Source organism: Polypterus senegalus, chromosome 2 (assembly GCF_016835505.1).
Source record: "Polypterus senegalus isolate Bchr_013 chromosome 2, ASM1683550v1, whole genome shotgun sequence".
Taxonomy (NCBI): Eukaryota; Metazoa; Chordata; class Cladistia; order Polypteriformes; family Polypteridae; genus Polypterus; species Polypterus senegalus.
The window spans coordinates 64,417,849-64,433,530 of NC_053155.1; the positions used below are offsets into that span (position 1 = coordinate 64,417,849).

General features: G+C 40.5%; 1 protein-coding gene across 2 annotated transcripts in view; it reads left to right on the forward strand.

Annotated features, from left to right (window-relative positions):
- The first annotated feature begins 859 nt into the window (after window positions 1–859).
- LOC120522983 (beta-galactoside alpha-2,6-sialyltransferase 2-like) overlaps window positions 860–15,682 on the forward strand; it is a 181,234-nt gene continuing 166,411 nt past the window's right edge. For both annotated transcript variants that reach the window (XM_039743855.1, XM_039743856.1), the window contains exon 1: window positions 860–1,227. The gene's annotated coding sequence lies outside the window, so the exon portion shown is untranslated. The remainder of the gene's footprint in view (window positions 1,228–15,682) is intronic.

Consider the following 15,682-nt stretch of genomic DNA (forward strand, 5'->3'; position numbering starts at 1 on the left):
TAAGCTTCATTAGTTTCATAGAAGATCCAACCCTGCTTGTGTGTCTGTCACTCTTTTCTATTTTTTAGAGTGGAGATATCCTTTTCTTTGTATTTCTTTTTGCAGGCAAATGCTGATGCAGCCCTTTGGTAACTCCACTGGGAAAAATGTTGGTTGGAAAGAATGGACTAAGCTGCTTATAATAGCCTTATGATTTGTTAGATTGCCCTGATGAAGACCTGAAGAACACCTCATCACACTAGAAAATTTTAGTTACCTCTACCCCATTACCACCAAATATGTACAAAGTTTTTTTTCTTCTCTGATTGAATGTGTATATTTGTTGAAACTATCGCTTTTGGTTTTTTGTGAAAGACGCAGACTTAGAATATTCCTGGCTATTTATAAATAAATATAATAAAAATAAATACATATAATCTTATTTTCTTCACAAATCACATCTGATGTTCTATGAAAGACAACAAAGTCAGAATATTCCTTGCCATTGTAAGTAAATATAAAAATAAATACATATAATCTTATTTTCTTCATAATTTTAAAACGTTGCTAACAAATCAGGTATAGAAATATGCTCAATTATGCTTCTCTAATGGATCCTGTATATGTCATTACATATCTATTTTAAATAAATGCTAATTTAATTAAACTCCGTTTTTAAATTTTAGATTTGATTTGTAAAGAGCACTTACTATAAATAAGCACCAAAGACATAAAAAATCCTTTCTTTTTATCCGACAGGGCGGGTTGACCTACTGGTCAGAACGGTGCGCGCAGATAAGAGGTCTGAAGTGTGCCGAATACTTGGATTTATATCCACAATGGGGCAGCGCCAACTAAATCTTTAAAGAGAAGTAAGAGGAGGAGGAGGGGACAACACTCGCAACATCCTGCTAAAGACAGTCCTGACGGCTTTCGGTGGCTTTTTCTTATCAGAAGCGTTGCCGCTCCGGCATAATAAGCAAAGAGACTTTTACTATGGTGGTAGTATACGTGCCGCTCGTAAAGAAATCTCCACCCACATTTTACAAGGATTTGGAACAGAGGAAGAACAAAATCGAACAATGACAGGGGGAGCATTGTGTTCGTGCTGGTGGCACTAGGGCAGATTTGGGAAAAGCCAAGCATGTTAGATCGTCAGGATTTATAGATTTTGATTTTGCAAGCATCAGCGCCGCGCACACACGGGTGGCTGTTTGAGCAACGCTTAAGTGATGGTTTATTTTGCAGGTAAGCCTTTGTCTGCTCTGCTTTATTTTACGAGAGATCGCATGAGAGGTCGAGAGTGCAAGGAGCAGTTTAAAATGTGTGTACTGGAGGATACCCGATTCTGGACATGAGCGTGGCAGCGTGGGGGATAGGTGCTAGTTTAGGGGACGGACGGACGCTTTCTTTTTCCCCCCTTTGCTAAGGCGGGGGCTGCGTGCACATGGATATTTGCTTATACTTCATTTAGCTGAAGCGAAGCGTGGCGTGTCAAACGTAAGTTGAAATGACAGGCTGATAAATAATAGGCAGTCGATCCCAAGGGCTTTACGGTCAGTACAGGGTGCAATTGTGAAAACTGTTTATGTTTTTAATTTGTTTTCATTTCTGTATTTTGTGCGTAGTTGGGGTGTTGTTTCACTTCTACCCACAGAGGTATAAGAAAGCAATGAATGAACTGTGCACTTTTACTCACAGGAAATGAGTTGCTTGTTGAAACGTGTTGCAATGTTGGTAATTGCTTTTATTTTCAAAAAGGGCACTTGTGGATATTTAAATAATTCACACACTGTCCCGCATTGTTGCGAGCACCTGCTCCTGAAAGTTAAAACAAACATGTCACGGTCTTAACGTATAGATGGAAAGAACGTTATTTTTTCTTGGAATCGAGCCGTGTAGGTTTGTCGACAATACATGTACTTATGTAAATATGATTCAACTAAAACTGAAAATGGGAAACAGCAGTTTCAAGTTAACACTTTAGGAATCTCGTAGGACGTGTCTGCTATGGGACCTCATGCTCTCTCCTCCAGTTTTTTTTTTACTATCTCCCGTGAGATCGCGGTGACGGCGAATGCAATTCGAAAGCTTTCAAAGTAGTAAACGAAAGAGGAGGGATTGTTTGGGGAGACGAGGGGCACGTCGATGTATGAGTGAAGGCGGCTACAGTAAGAGTGGATGCGGCGATCGAGCATTATTAAAAAGATTAGACTGCCTGAAGTGTTTGGCATTTATTAAGGGAAAAACATCGCTGGGATGACAAATACACAATTCCGGAGAGCACATTGCTAAATTTCACGTTTTTTCTTCGTAGAGCAAGAGAGCATTTCTCCGTTAATTTATCGTTCATAAAAGCGATGCCATATATGCTTTTTTCTAATTGTAACATAAAGCTGCATCATTGCCTTTTAAAGTAGTTGCTGTCGCTGGAAGGAATTTAGTGACATTCATCTGTTCAATTTGCATAAATTGCGCTAAGTTACTTACTTAAAAGAACCAAACCCAACCGACAGAGTGATTACGTAAAATTTTAAACAAAAAACGGGTTGTTCTCTTCTTCCCTGTTTTGACAGTTATTTATTTAGTTCTTTCTAGGTCGCGTTATTAAAAGTAAGAAAGAAAGATAGAGTGGAAGATTTGACACTTAGCTTTATGAACCTCTCGTCTGGCTCATCGATATTTTCAGCCTCGTATAGACTCGCCCCCCAAAACAAAGATGTAGAGCCGCGCTCGCTGTATTGGGGGCTGAAGAGGATAAATCCGCTTGTCTGCTTCCGGGTATTTTAAGGATCCATCAATCTAGCGTTTAATTAAAAAGCCAAACGTTTCAACACTAAAACTACACTTTGCACAAAGAAGCCTTGACAGTTTTCCATTACTGCTTGTATGCTGGCGTGCGAATGTGTGTTCAGTGCTTGTCTCTTTAAGCAGTCGTTGAAGCAGTGACTCTGTCCTGGTAAAGTGAGTGCTTACAGTATACACTCTGGCACTGAATGTATCCATCGCTTTCCAGTAAATGGTCACGGGGGATAGAGCTCATTCAGGTAGACTCGGTGCAAAATAGGAAGCAACTTGGACTGGAGGTCACTCCGTTCGAGATCACACACATCCATCCCCGCTCGGTCACGGTTGAGCCGTGGAAGCCAGTGTGGACTGTGAGTGGAAATCGAGCACAGTATATACAGTGTATTAAAGGAAGTTATTATATTATAAAATTGACATTGTATCTAAGATCGACAAGGTAGATGTCCTACAATGTTACAGCTCCGCAATCCTTAGCTTAAATCCCAACCCCAGATAATGTGTTTTTTTAGCTTGCATACATTTGCGTAAATTATCCTCTGAATACTTCAGTTGCTTCACACTTTTCAAAGATTTCTTAGGTGAATTGGCAACTTGAACCTGGATCAGTGTTAGCTGCATGCGAGTGTGCATTAGAATGATCAGTGTTGATTTATACCTTGTGTCCAGTGCTTCCAGTACAAGTACTGTGACGCTAAACTGAGTAAGTGGGTTAGAAAATGGTGTGATGGACAATATATGCATTTACTCCATCTGCATTGTATGTTATTTATTCATTGCCTGAACCAGAGTAGCAAAACAGTGCAGTGGTGAATGCTGCCTCCTTCCAGATCCAGTGCTCTGGATTCAAACACAACACCTAGTCGGTGTCTCTGTACAGTTGGTGCATTCTTCCTATGCCTTTACAGATTTTCCTTTGGGTTTTTTGGTTTTCTTCGCACATCCGCAAAGATGTGCATTTCAGGTTAATTGCCGATTCCAAATGACCCTTTGTGGATGTGTGTGTGATGGGCTTCAGCGCCTGTCTCTCCAAAGTGAATTATGTGGGTCTGGCAATTTTGTTACGGTCTGTCATTTCATTAATTTCTGTAGATTCTGTCATAAAATGGTTCAGGTGAGCTGGTGCTGAATCTAGCAGTGATGTGTATAAAACAGTAGCCAAATAAGGATAGGACAATAGTCTGTTGTAAGGTGCCATTATGTACATCCCACAACTGCTTAGACTGTACTAGTTAAAATTTGTCTAAATAACAGCATGTCTTTGTGGTGTTGCTGTATTATCAAAGTATGTATTAATTGTCATACTATAAAAGTACATAAATATATAAACATCTGTGTTTGTGTAGATACTTAGAACGCTGGAAGACTGGGTTCAAGTCTTAGTTAGGTCACTGTCTATGTAGTTTGCACGGTTTACCCGTCTCTGTGTTAGTTGTTTGATTGATACTCTTCCTATCAGAACCCAAAGACGCCCAAATTAGCTGGTCCTATATGAATGAGTGTCAGTGTGCGTGTGGGGACTGAAACAGACTGGCATCCCACCCAGGGGTTGTTTCTGTCTTCATCCAGCCCTGGCTGGTTGGACTACATACAACTCTCCCGTGACTGTGAGTTTGGATCAAGTGGGTTCAAATATGTATGAAGCCAATTTACAGGCTTGCTTTATCCAGCACAAGCTTAGAGGATATGTTTGTTTTTATTTATATTCTTTGTCCTTGTGATGTTTACCCGTTCTCTCTGTTTCTGCATGGATTTTACTCAGAGTGCTATGGTTTTACACCCTCATCCCTATATACATGCTGGTCGTTTTAGTGGCACTTCTCAGTGGAGTCTGGGTGTTTTTGTGTGCCCTGAGATGAACTGAAGCCCCTTCCAGGGCCGTTTCCTGCTTTGCTCCCAGTATTTCTGAGATAGGCACCGGCCCCCCATGGTACTGAATAGGATTAAGAGAATTTGAGAATGTTATGTTTGTTATTGTTTAGGGGGAAGCCAGCATCAACATCTGTCATGATACAAGTACAGTACACAACATGATTGGAAGATACTGTGTGCCTGCCTTTTGAAAGCTATAAAGAATTTATTCCTATAGAGAAACTAGACCCTTTGTTGGATTAATTTCCGATTCTCTAAATTTACTTCTCTTAATTTATGTTTTATTACTTTTTGTATGCTGTCATGTAGCAACAAAAAATGGCCTGTTAATTAGCCATTGTGAAATAGAGCGGCCCAGACACACACAGGCGGACACCGTTCCAGCCATCACCACACGTTTATTTACAGTCCTGTTATACAGTAATCCCTCCTCGATCGCGGGGTTGTGTTCCAGACCCCCCCGCGATAGGTGAAAATCGAAGTAGAAACCATATGTTTCTATGGTTATTTTTATATATTTTAAGCCCTTATAAACTCTCCCACACTGTTTATAAATATTCCCCGCAGAGTTATACAGCATAATCCCTTTGTATTCTCTTAGATATTAGGTAAGATTCATTGAAATTACGTATATAAACACACTGTTTATATACAGTAAAACCTAAATATTATTTTAAAGGTATTGAGTGTCTCCGATATCACATGTTACAGCCATTACGATAGACAGGCCACCAGCAATAAATACGTACAATGCAACAAAAATAGTATACAGTAAATGTGTGTGTACAGTGACACTAAACGTACGTACATGTACTAAGTACTGTAAGTAGAAAATTAATTATGGTTACTCATCAACAATGACACGATGACTTGTCCGATAACAATGAGTTTTATTTTACTGCACAACAAAGGAGAGCGTTACAGCCCTTAAAGGAGCCACTTCAGGCGATTGTGTAGCACTGCCGTTGTTCTTCGTCTGGCAGTCTTCAATCCAAATCCCTAAAGCAGATTCCATCCAGACTACTGCCTTATTACATCCACTTACAACTTGTTTTGCACCCTGGTTAAAAGGACACTGTGGCCGTAGATCTTATATTCCTTTCCTACTTTTTAAATAAAAAGAATCGTAGCCTTCAACAAATCCAAAACGCTTACCTTTTCGCAATCGCTAACATCTTCCGCTGGCGCTGGGCACGGCCCCTGAAGCAGTAGCAGATCGTTTTGGAGCCATAATGAAGGGCTTGACTATGCACAAAGATAAACACAAAAGAGCACAACTCTTTACACAGCGAAACACGTTGATGCTGAATGAGCGAGACGAGACTTCCTGGTTAACACTGCATTCAGCAAGCAGGAACTTAACTGCGTGCTCTGATTGGTTAGCTTCTCAGTCATCCGCCAATAACGTCCCCTTGTATGAAATCAACTGGGCAAACCAACTGAGGAAGCATGTACAGGAAGTAAAAAGACACATTGTCCGCAGAACCCATGAAGCAGTGAAAAATCCGCGTTATATATTTAGTTATGCTTTCATATAAAATCCACGATAGAGCAAAACCGCGAAAGTCAACGCGCGATATAGCGAGGGATTACTGTATACAGAGTCTTATGTGCACCGCCACCAAACCCCACAGTCTCCCAAAGTCCAGGCTCTCAATAGCCACTTTCTTCACACAAATCACACTTGGGCCTCTCCTCGCTTCCTCTGCACCGACCTCGTCTTCCTCCTCACTCGACTCCAGCCTTGATTGCTGGGCGGCGGCTCCATAAATAGGTGGCTGATTGCCGACCGCACCCAACCACTTGTGACAATACTCCCCTGCTAGCTGAGACCTCCAGGGGCCAGCGGACCATTCCGTGAGGACGTGAACGCCTCGGCGGCAAGCCGACACACTGTAGCCCAGGGCCCGAACCTGCAAACGTAACAGAAAAACTAGGGGCGGGGACGTTGCCCTGACACAGCCTCTCGGCTCGTCTTCTCAGCTGGGCCAACGCCCTCCACTCCGATCAACACTCCGATGCTCCCTCCTTCGGCTTCCCCGCTCGAGCAGTCTGCAGTCCCCGCCACGGAACCACTAGTGAGATCAGGCTTTGTGTCCACCTCCCAAGCTGCGGGTTTCTTCTCTGCATCTGCAGAGGACGACCCTTCGCGGGACGTGCGCACCCAGTGGCACGTCCTCCCATATTGGAGGAACTGGCTTTCCCAAGCCGCTTCCTCCGCTTACTTTGGGACGCCGCGGCAGTTTGGATCTGCCCATTGTAAGAGGGCAGACCCAACCCCGCTGGCATCCGGAGCTTCATGTGGTCGGTCTCCCTTTCCTTCCCCGCTGTGCCTCTCCGTCCAGGAGCTCCCGCACCGCGCCAATTTCTCTTGCCTGCGGCTCTCGATCTGATGCCACTGCCATCCCTCCTGACTTCACCGTCTCCACCCAGGGGGCACATAGCTTGGCCAACGGCGACAGCACAAGGCACAGTTGCTCTTGCAAATCCTGGAAAATTGCTGCCAAGGAGAGAGAAGCAGCCGGCGGTGGGCTTACCTTGAGAATAGTTCCACTTACCGACTGCTCTCTATGGGCCTTTTCCTGCGGCCCACTCGGGTTTCTTTGGAGCACGGGACAGACATTTCCTGCTCTCGCCTTCGACCAATCATTGGCGAGAGAACAGGACACGCTGTCCAATCCCGTGCCTGCTACGAGGAGGGACTTCTGGTTGGCCATCTCGCTCTCCTCTCTCACAGGAGAGCGTCTCTCCGGGCCACTCCGCTACTGTTGCGGCTTCCGCAGCCACAGCCTCTCCTTCTCAGCAGCCTCCTTCCTGGCCCCCGCATCAGTGAGCCGCCCCTGAAACACAAAGTCCACCAACGGACCGCCAACAGTCCATGACACACTCCTTTGCTGCGGGGTGGGATGCACGCCGCCCCTGCGGCACGTGGATGAGTTCCCCTGTTGTGCCGGGCCTTTCACAGAGTTTTCCATGAATGCAGGTCTCCACCTTGACCCAGGTGGAGCATCCTGCCGACTACGTCACTGTGAAATACAGCGGCCCGGACACACATAGGAGGACACCGTTCCAGCCATCACCACACGTTTATTTACAGTCCTATTATATACAGAGTCTTATGTGCACCGCCACCAAACCCCACAGTCTAGGCTCTCAATAGCCACTTTCTTCACACAAATCACACTTGGGCCACTCCTTGCCTCCTCTGCACCGACCTTGTCTTCCTCATCACCCAACTCCAGCCTTAATTGCAGGGCGGCGGCTCCTTAAATAGGCGGCTGATTGCCGACAGCACCCAGCCACCTGTGACACCATCCATTTCTAAAATGTGTACCTTACCCGGTGTTTGTATTTTTGCCTTTGTCTGATCTTGTAATGTGTTACAGAAACATAAGTAAAATGTTGGCAATCGGATTAATAGAAAATGTAAACTAAGTGTGCTGGTGTGATGGTAATAATAATTATAATAAGAGCAATAATATCTTTTAGTTTGCCTCAAGGGGGGAGTTTTGGTGACATGAGACTTCCTAACCAGATCGTCTTTTGTTTTTGCTCTCTGAACATGAAAGCCTGCAGTCCTTGCCTGTGAAGTTAGATTTATTGACGGCACTTAAAGCCGTTTAAAGAGGATGGGGCATAAAACAGACAACATTTAATTGCCTTTAGCTGTGAGGTTGTAAATGAAGGTTGAAACCAGATGAACAGAAAGGATACATGCTGAAATCTGGGGATGGGTAGCATGCCAGGATCCTAGGCTGCACTAGACATCTTTGGGACTGCGAAAGGAATGCTGAACTCATTGTAGTTATACTGGTCGAAGCCTGCACGCTCACACTGAGCTACATGTTTGTGTTTAAATGACCTCTGGCCAGGTGAAATGTGACAGAATGTCAATGGTAAATGGGACTCATAGATAAGGAGGTGTCACAGGTAGAAACTGGTCCTTTATTTACATCAGGCTGCTCTTCTGTCTTGCCCTTTTTACTCTATGTTGTTGTTTGTTGTGAAGATATTTTTAAAATGTCAGCTGTTACTGTATATATTTTGGTCATTTCCAGTTCTTTCAGTTTATCTCATATAACTTCAATTTTTGTTTTTGTATTCTTTTGAAAAAAAGTTTTGTAGATGTCGTCAACCGTAGTTATAAAACTGAAAGTTGGATCTGTCAGTACAGGGCTGGAGGTGTATATTTTGGCATGAAAAATTCAATTTGACTTGCAGTTGGCTAAAACGAATGGCAGTCATATTTGGATCAGTTCATTTCCACAGTGACTGTGGCACTGGTGGCATTAACTCAGATGAGCCCAAAGCAGTGCTACATATTGCTTTAGACTTCAGTCAACTGTCTTAAACCTTTTACAGGCTTTAGCAATTTTTAATATATGTGGCAATCTCAGACAAATATATGCCAAATTAAGGCTGCAGGGGGATGAAGCCTGTTGTGGCAGCATTAGGTTAAAGGCATTAACCAGCCCTGGTTAGGGATTCTATACCATTACAGGGCACAGTCTTTCACATTCCTGCACTTCTTTATGTGGGGCCATATAAAACCATCTTTAAATTGTAGAGGGAACAATTGATATTTGGAAGAAAATAATACAGATAGAGATGGCACTTGGAAAGTCCATTTAGATGGGGACCAGTTGTGGCATCTGTACAATCTGTAGATCTGTAAGACAGCAGTGTCCACCACTGTGCTATCCAGGTGTAAAGTTTGCATTTTTTTTAAATTCAGTTTGTCTTGTTTTGAATATTTGGCTAGTTATACACATTTTCTGGAGTTTGCATGCGCTCTTTGTGTCTTTATGTTGTAAAAGTATAGCACTAAGTGGGTGGGCAAAGCCCTGTTTAATGCAGTTAAGTAACTATATTAAGGAATGATGAAACACCACCAGTGTTGCCAAATGCATGTGAATAATAACCAAGTACTCTTTTCCTGATGGTCATCAAGATAACACTTGAGCTAGATCATTGGGCTCTAAAGGCATCTAAAGGGGGAAAGCAGTGGGAGGAGAAAGGTGGAGTTTCCGGGTTGGTGAATGCAAATATATAAATGACGCAGACAGGCATATGAGGCCCCCATCCTCTTTTTGTGAACCCTTTCAGATATAGACATGCGAGTTAGCCATGAACTACTGGGTGTGAGAAGTTATTTCTGACCACGTTTATAATATTTAGTGATTAGTTTTATAGTACTGTATTTTTTTTGTTCTGATTCAAACAAAAGAGGGCATGAATGTTTATGTATTGTTAAATTATATTTGGATATATTTGTTTACTTGCCCCTTGACAAAAATGCCTATAGTGAATGTTGGGCAAGACAGTTTTGGTCAGGTACGATATCATATATATTATCCAGGTGATACAAACACAGATTTATAGTGTAGGCATTTAAATATATTTTTATAATTAGAGTACAGGCATGACATGACTTGCTGATTCATATGTGTGAATTGAGTGATGAACATTGTGCCTTGCTGTCCAAAGCTTTAATTGCTAAGCTACTTGTATCTCCCATTTCTTCATGGTGAGAATCATTGCTACCTGTACTGGGCTTAAGAGGGTTATACTGACTGGAGCTGAAACATTCTGCTTTGAGACCTGTGGAGCGATGGTGTGCTTTTATACCAAATGAGCAGGTGACAGAGACTTGTCTCCCATCCTGGCTCCTTTGTAGCCTGGGTTTTAATGATTTGTTTCTACAGGTATGCTTATCACCTTATAGGTGATCACCAGGATATTCTGATGTGATAGTCGGCATAGGTAGAAACTGAACACTTAAGCCAAAGCACGTAGTATGTGGAAAACTTAATTGTGACATCTGCTCCGCATGCAATGTGCTATTGATTTTTATGTGCCTCTCTTATTGAAAGTCAATCTTTTGTGCTGTGAACTTGGCCTGCACTTAAAACACCCTTTGTGCGTGTTGATGTTAGATATTTCAAGTTCTGGGCCATTACACTGAAAATGCTTCACCTTTTCACCTTTTATAATGGTTGGTCAGAATTTTCAGGTAAGGTGTGATGGAATTGGGATCACGTTTGCTGGGGAAAACATAGGGAATCAAGCCAGGAGGTAAACATTTGTTTACCAGAACAGGCTCTGGTACCTCTGAACCATGGGATGAGTAGAATGCAAGTGCTTGAAATGATTTAGAATCGCAGAAGTAATTTCTATTCTAATTTACTGCCATCTGTATGAATTTAAACAGTATGTTTTCATCCTTGATGAACTAGTTGTTCAAGGACTCTGTGTTCTTATTAAATGAGCTTATTGTGGGGAACAAAATATAAAAATATATTTGAATATGAGTGCTTCAGACTGGTATTATATTAGCTGTTTCTAAATAGATATTAGTAGCAGCATGTGTCCAGGCACAGTAGCTTACCCAGAGTGTATGTGTGAGTGTGTCTTTTGGTGGCTTGCCTTGTGGGGTTAGGTCCTGTCCTGTGCCTTTTGCCAACTGCTTCTGACCCAGTACTTGAAGAGTGATGGATGGATGGCCTTTTTTTAAGTTTATTAATGAAACCGATGCATCTTTTTGTTTCCCTGAAATGATAATTAAACAAATGTAAACCTTATTAAAAATAAAATCGAAGAGTGTAGAATGTGTGGATTTATCCTAGGTGAAATATAAATGTTAACAGAATGGTGCTCAGTACCTTACTATATTTTCTCATTTAATTAGGGCTGTCACAGTTAAAGCATTAATGCATGTGATTCATTTATAAAGTATAATGCATTATTTTTTTTAAATTGCATTTAGTGCTTGCATTATTTGTCACCCCTTGTTAACTAAGTCAAAAGATTTTCAAGCTGGCTTTATTGGTTCCAGCGTGGTTGACATTATTTAAAAAAAAAAATTCTAAATTTAAAGATTTTCTTTAAATTGCCTGGTCCACCTTAATAAAAGAACGTGTCTCTGTGTGTTTGTCTGTGTATTTGTGTGTCCATCTGTTATAAGGCATTTGATAATGGGACTGGTAAAAACAATGCTTATGTTTGTGGTGTGCCATCTGTGGGAGTGAAAAATGCAACGCATTTTGTTACTAAAAATGTTTGTGATGCACACTCTGCTGGAATGAAAAAAGCAATGCATTTTATTGTATATGCATTATAAAACACATCCCAATAGATGGTGCACTGCAAACATTAACACTGAATATGCTTAGGTCTACATTGATTACTTAGATTTCAACCCATCTTAAATAGGCGGAATAAGTAGTTTTTAAATAAACATATAGGTAACTAAGAAATTGTTATTTAAAAGCAGTCATTTATCAAAGTAGGAAATAGCATGCTAACAGGTGGTTTGTGAGGAAACAAACAAAAAAAAAAAACTGACTTAAAAGAACTGTTGGTTACACCGCAGCCAAATCCAAGTCTCTACCCTCATCTCTGCTTCAGTTTCCCTGCTTCATCTCACGGTGCTCCTGCTGTGAGACTCCACTCCTGTCTTTCCCAGCTCCGTTCTCTTCTGTGTCCATTGACTGCACTAAATGGAAATCTCTCATTGCTCACATTTGCAATGAAACAGCAGCTGCTGCTCTGGTCCATACCACCTCTTTGAGTTGGGAGCCACATGTCAAGAGCGATGGGTTTTTGCGAAAGAGAGCATCACAGTCTGCACTATGTGCCTTTTTCTCTGTCAGGTCTGGTCCTCCAAAGTTGCAAGATTTTTAGTTTTGGTGACCTTGTTTTTTGGTACCATCGTTTTATTAGATCAGTTTCAGAAATTTGTTAAGGCAGATGTATGTACAGTACAATGAAGAACAAAGGCAAATTTTAACAGTTGCTAATAATAAAATCTAATGTTGCATCCGCCTAACGTTGCATTTTTGTGTTATTAATATTAATCAGCAGAAAGCTATTTTTTCAGACTTAGTTGTCAGGATTTTGGTAACTTTCATCCTTCATTTAATGGTAAATACAGGAGTAAGCTGAAATTAGAAGGAGAACTGTGCTTAAATTAAAGTTATCAAAACTGATATCTGACATTGACAATATTAACTTTATAAAACATTAAGACACTCATCTATCACAACTGACTTTCCGTTATTTTACTCTTTTTTCAACTGAAGTCTTAATGTAACTTGAGCTGTTTTTCTACTTTTGATCTAAATTTATGTGTAACAATAACTTTTGTAAATTAAAAACATGGAAATTTTAGGCAAATTTATATTCCTTATCAAGCAATGGTACTAGTTTTATAAGGAAGGATAATTTACTAAAATAAACATTTAATGTACATAAGAAAACCTAAAAGACAAATTTAATCACATTAAAACAATCTCTATAACCCCCAAATGGAATATAAGGGGGAATGGTGGGAGTTAAGAAATCTGACTTTAAGCTGTGCCTAGTAAGAGTTCAGTACATAAGAATTTAAAACTGAAAGAAAATGGGGATACTACAAAGTATTTTGATTCCGGAAGGTGCTATGCCAAGAAAAAAGGGTTGAAACCTCTGGACTGGGATGTCAGAGGATAAAATTGTTAATATTTATACTTGGAGAGTTCAGATTTAAATATCACAAAAGTACCACATCCAAGACTCATCACTTAAGAGCAAAACATAAATTGATGCCACTGTTGAAAACTCTTAACGTTAAACAGCACAGTCTTTGGCAAATTACAATCCGTGAATGTGTAATTTGACTTGTGCCCATGAATAAAACAAAATCTAAAGTACTGACTACCACTTTTTTTATTGCAAAATGGATAACACCAGACTGTGGATGTTTTAATATAGATAACTGACGATATAGAGCTGAGAGACATCATTCAGTGAAGTCTGACAATTCTTACGCATTACCTTCATATGGGACAATTGAGTCATGCATTAAGGATTTATATGAATGGTACAAGTCTTCACAGTTTGAGCAACTGATACGTTGTGGTCAAGTGAACATCACTGAACTACCTTGGTTAAACATATGATTAGTCCTGTTACATTTTGCAATTGATCCCAATTAAAACTTTGAATTGTTTTAACAGTCCTATATTTAATTGATTTGTTAATTGATATATGTAGAATATGTGTACAGCAGCACTCAATCTAAGGATCACATAAAATGTCTGCAGTGAGGGGTGGCATGGGTTAGGGTTATTTAAAGAAAACGGGAGATTGGTATTGGCAGTCATTGGTTGGCAAAGAGCTCTGGTTTTCATTGAGTTTTTTTTTTTTTTTCTGCTTTTTACTTTTGTTGATGGTGTTGTGATTCTGACACCAAAAGAGCAAAAATAGGTGAGATCTTCTAAATGACCTATTGAAAACAGGCCAGAAACCTAAGTGGCCTGGCCAAAAATAAGTCTCACTCTAGAGGACCCTAACCCTGGGAAAAGAGAACATGTTTTCGGCATTCAAAATGCATGACAGTCACAAATATATCAAACTATATACAAGAGGGAGTATAAATTTATAAAAGAGGATTTATTAACACATTTTTCAAAAAGTAACAAAATAGTCAAAATTATAAAAAAAAGTATTGCATAAAAAGTAACCTTCTTCAAAAAAAGTTCAAATAAAAAAATCAGAATCCTAAAAAGTCGTAGCAGAAGTCACAAAAATCAGTAGCACAATCAGTGAACAGCAAGGGACTGCATTACCCATAAGGCATTACTGTGATGGACAGGTAGCCCCACCTTTTGAGAAACCACTCACAAAATACAGGGAACATGCAGACATTTAAAGAAACAGCTCATAAAAACAGTAATACATTAAACATAGCAACAGAATAATAAATGACCAAACAGTATCAACAGAAATAACTATACTAAACCGTTCAAACTGAAAAATGAATGAAAGGGACAAAAACCATTAGCCAGGGAAGGAACCCTGGCCAAAACATAACAGATGGGAACTTAAATTATCCTCTGTCCATTGATCCGTTGATTGCTTTGTCCTGTTCAGGGTCTCAGGTGACTGGTGCCTGGCCTGGCCTGGCCTGGCTATATTGGGCGCAAGACAGGAATCAGGCCTATTTGGGTTCCCAGTCCATAGCACGGTAAACACATTAATGCAGAGACAGTTTAAAGTGACCATCTACTTAACAGATTCTTAAGAATGTGGTAGGAGAGAATCAAAATCCACAAAAAGAACCTGCAAAATCTGGAGCTGTGTGGATTTTAGTCCATATCTGACCACAGTCCCATACAAGTTCTTAGTTCCACAATGGGGCCATTATATAGTCACCACTCAATCTAGCACTCTTGTCTTCAGGATATGGAAGAAAAACAGCAATACCTGGAGATAAAACACATTGAGAGACTGTGCAAAACGACTACGGTGACGGGGCAAGGATTTGAGCCTATTATTCTGAAAGTGTGAGGACATAGGGCACCCACACTTACTTGTATGGGGTCAACTTAAAGTTTCCAGTAACCAATTTAAACACGTGGAAGAAAGCCCATAGTGCGCAGAGAAAAATCCTTGACATGGAAGATGCAAACACAGTCTTCTAGAATTGAGAAGCATCTTTGCTAATTATTTCCTCAATATAATGTATTTTTTTTAACTTGTCATGTACAGTATATTTTAGGTAGACTGAATTTTTAACTCATGCCTTCAAAACATGGTATTGTCCAAATTTCTGCCCTGATGACAGATGCAGTTAATCTCCTTCATGCTTTTGAGAATGATCTTGCTTATTAAACAGGTAATACAAGTATAATTTTTCCACATTGTTTAAAATGGTCAGTTACCACATTTGAAAGTTTTTTCTGTTTATCAGTAAAAATACTTTGATCTTTATATGCCAGATAGGCAAGCATGCCATAATCTTAAGTACTGCTGATATCCAGTTTCTTCCTGTGTGGTGTTGGGTTCTTGAGGCCGCTGCTGACTGCTGTATTTACGTCTCTTTTAACTGTCCACTTGGCTTTGATCATTTGTGTCTTTTATTTCAATCACAGTATAATGTTTCAGTGCATTTTGAGGTATTCAGCAAGCTGGTTTTAGATGTTTAGACATTTTTTTTCAAATCAGTGATTTAACTAGTCAACAGTTAGAAAACCTGGTAATGGTT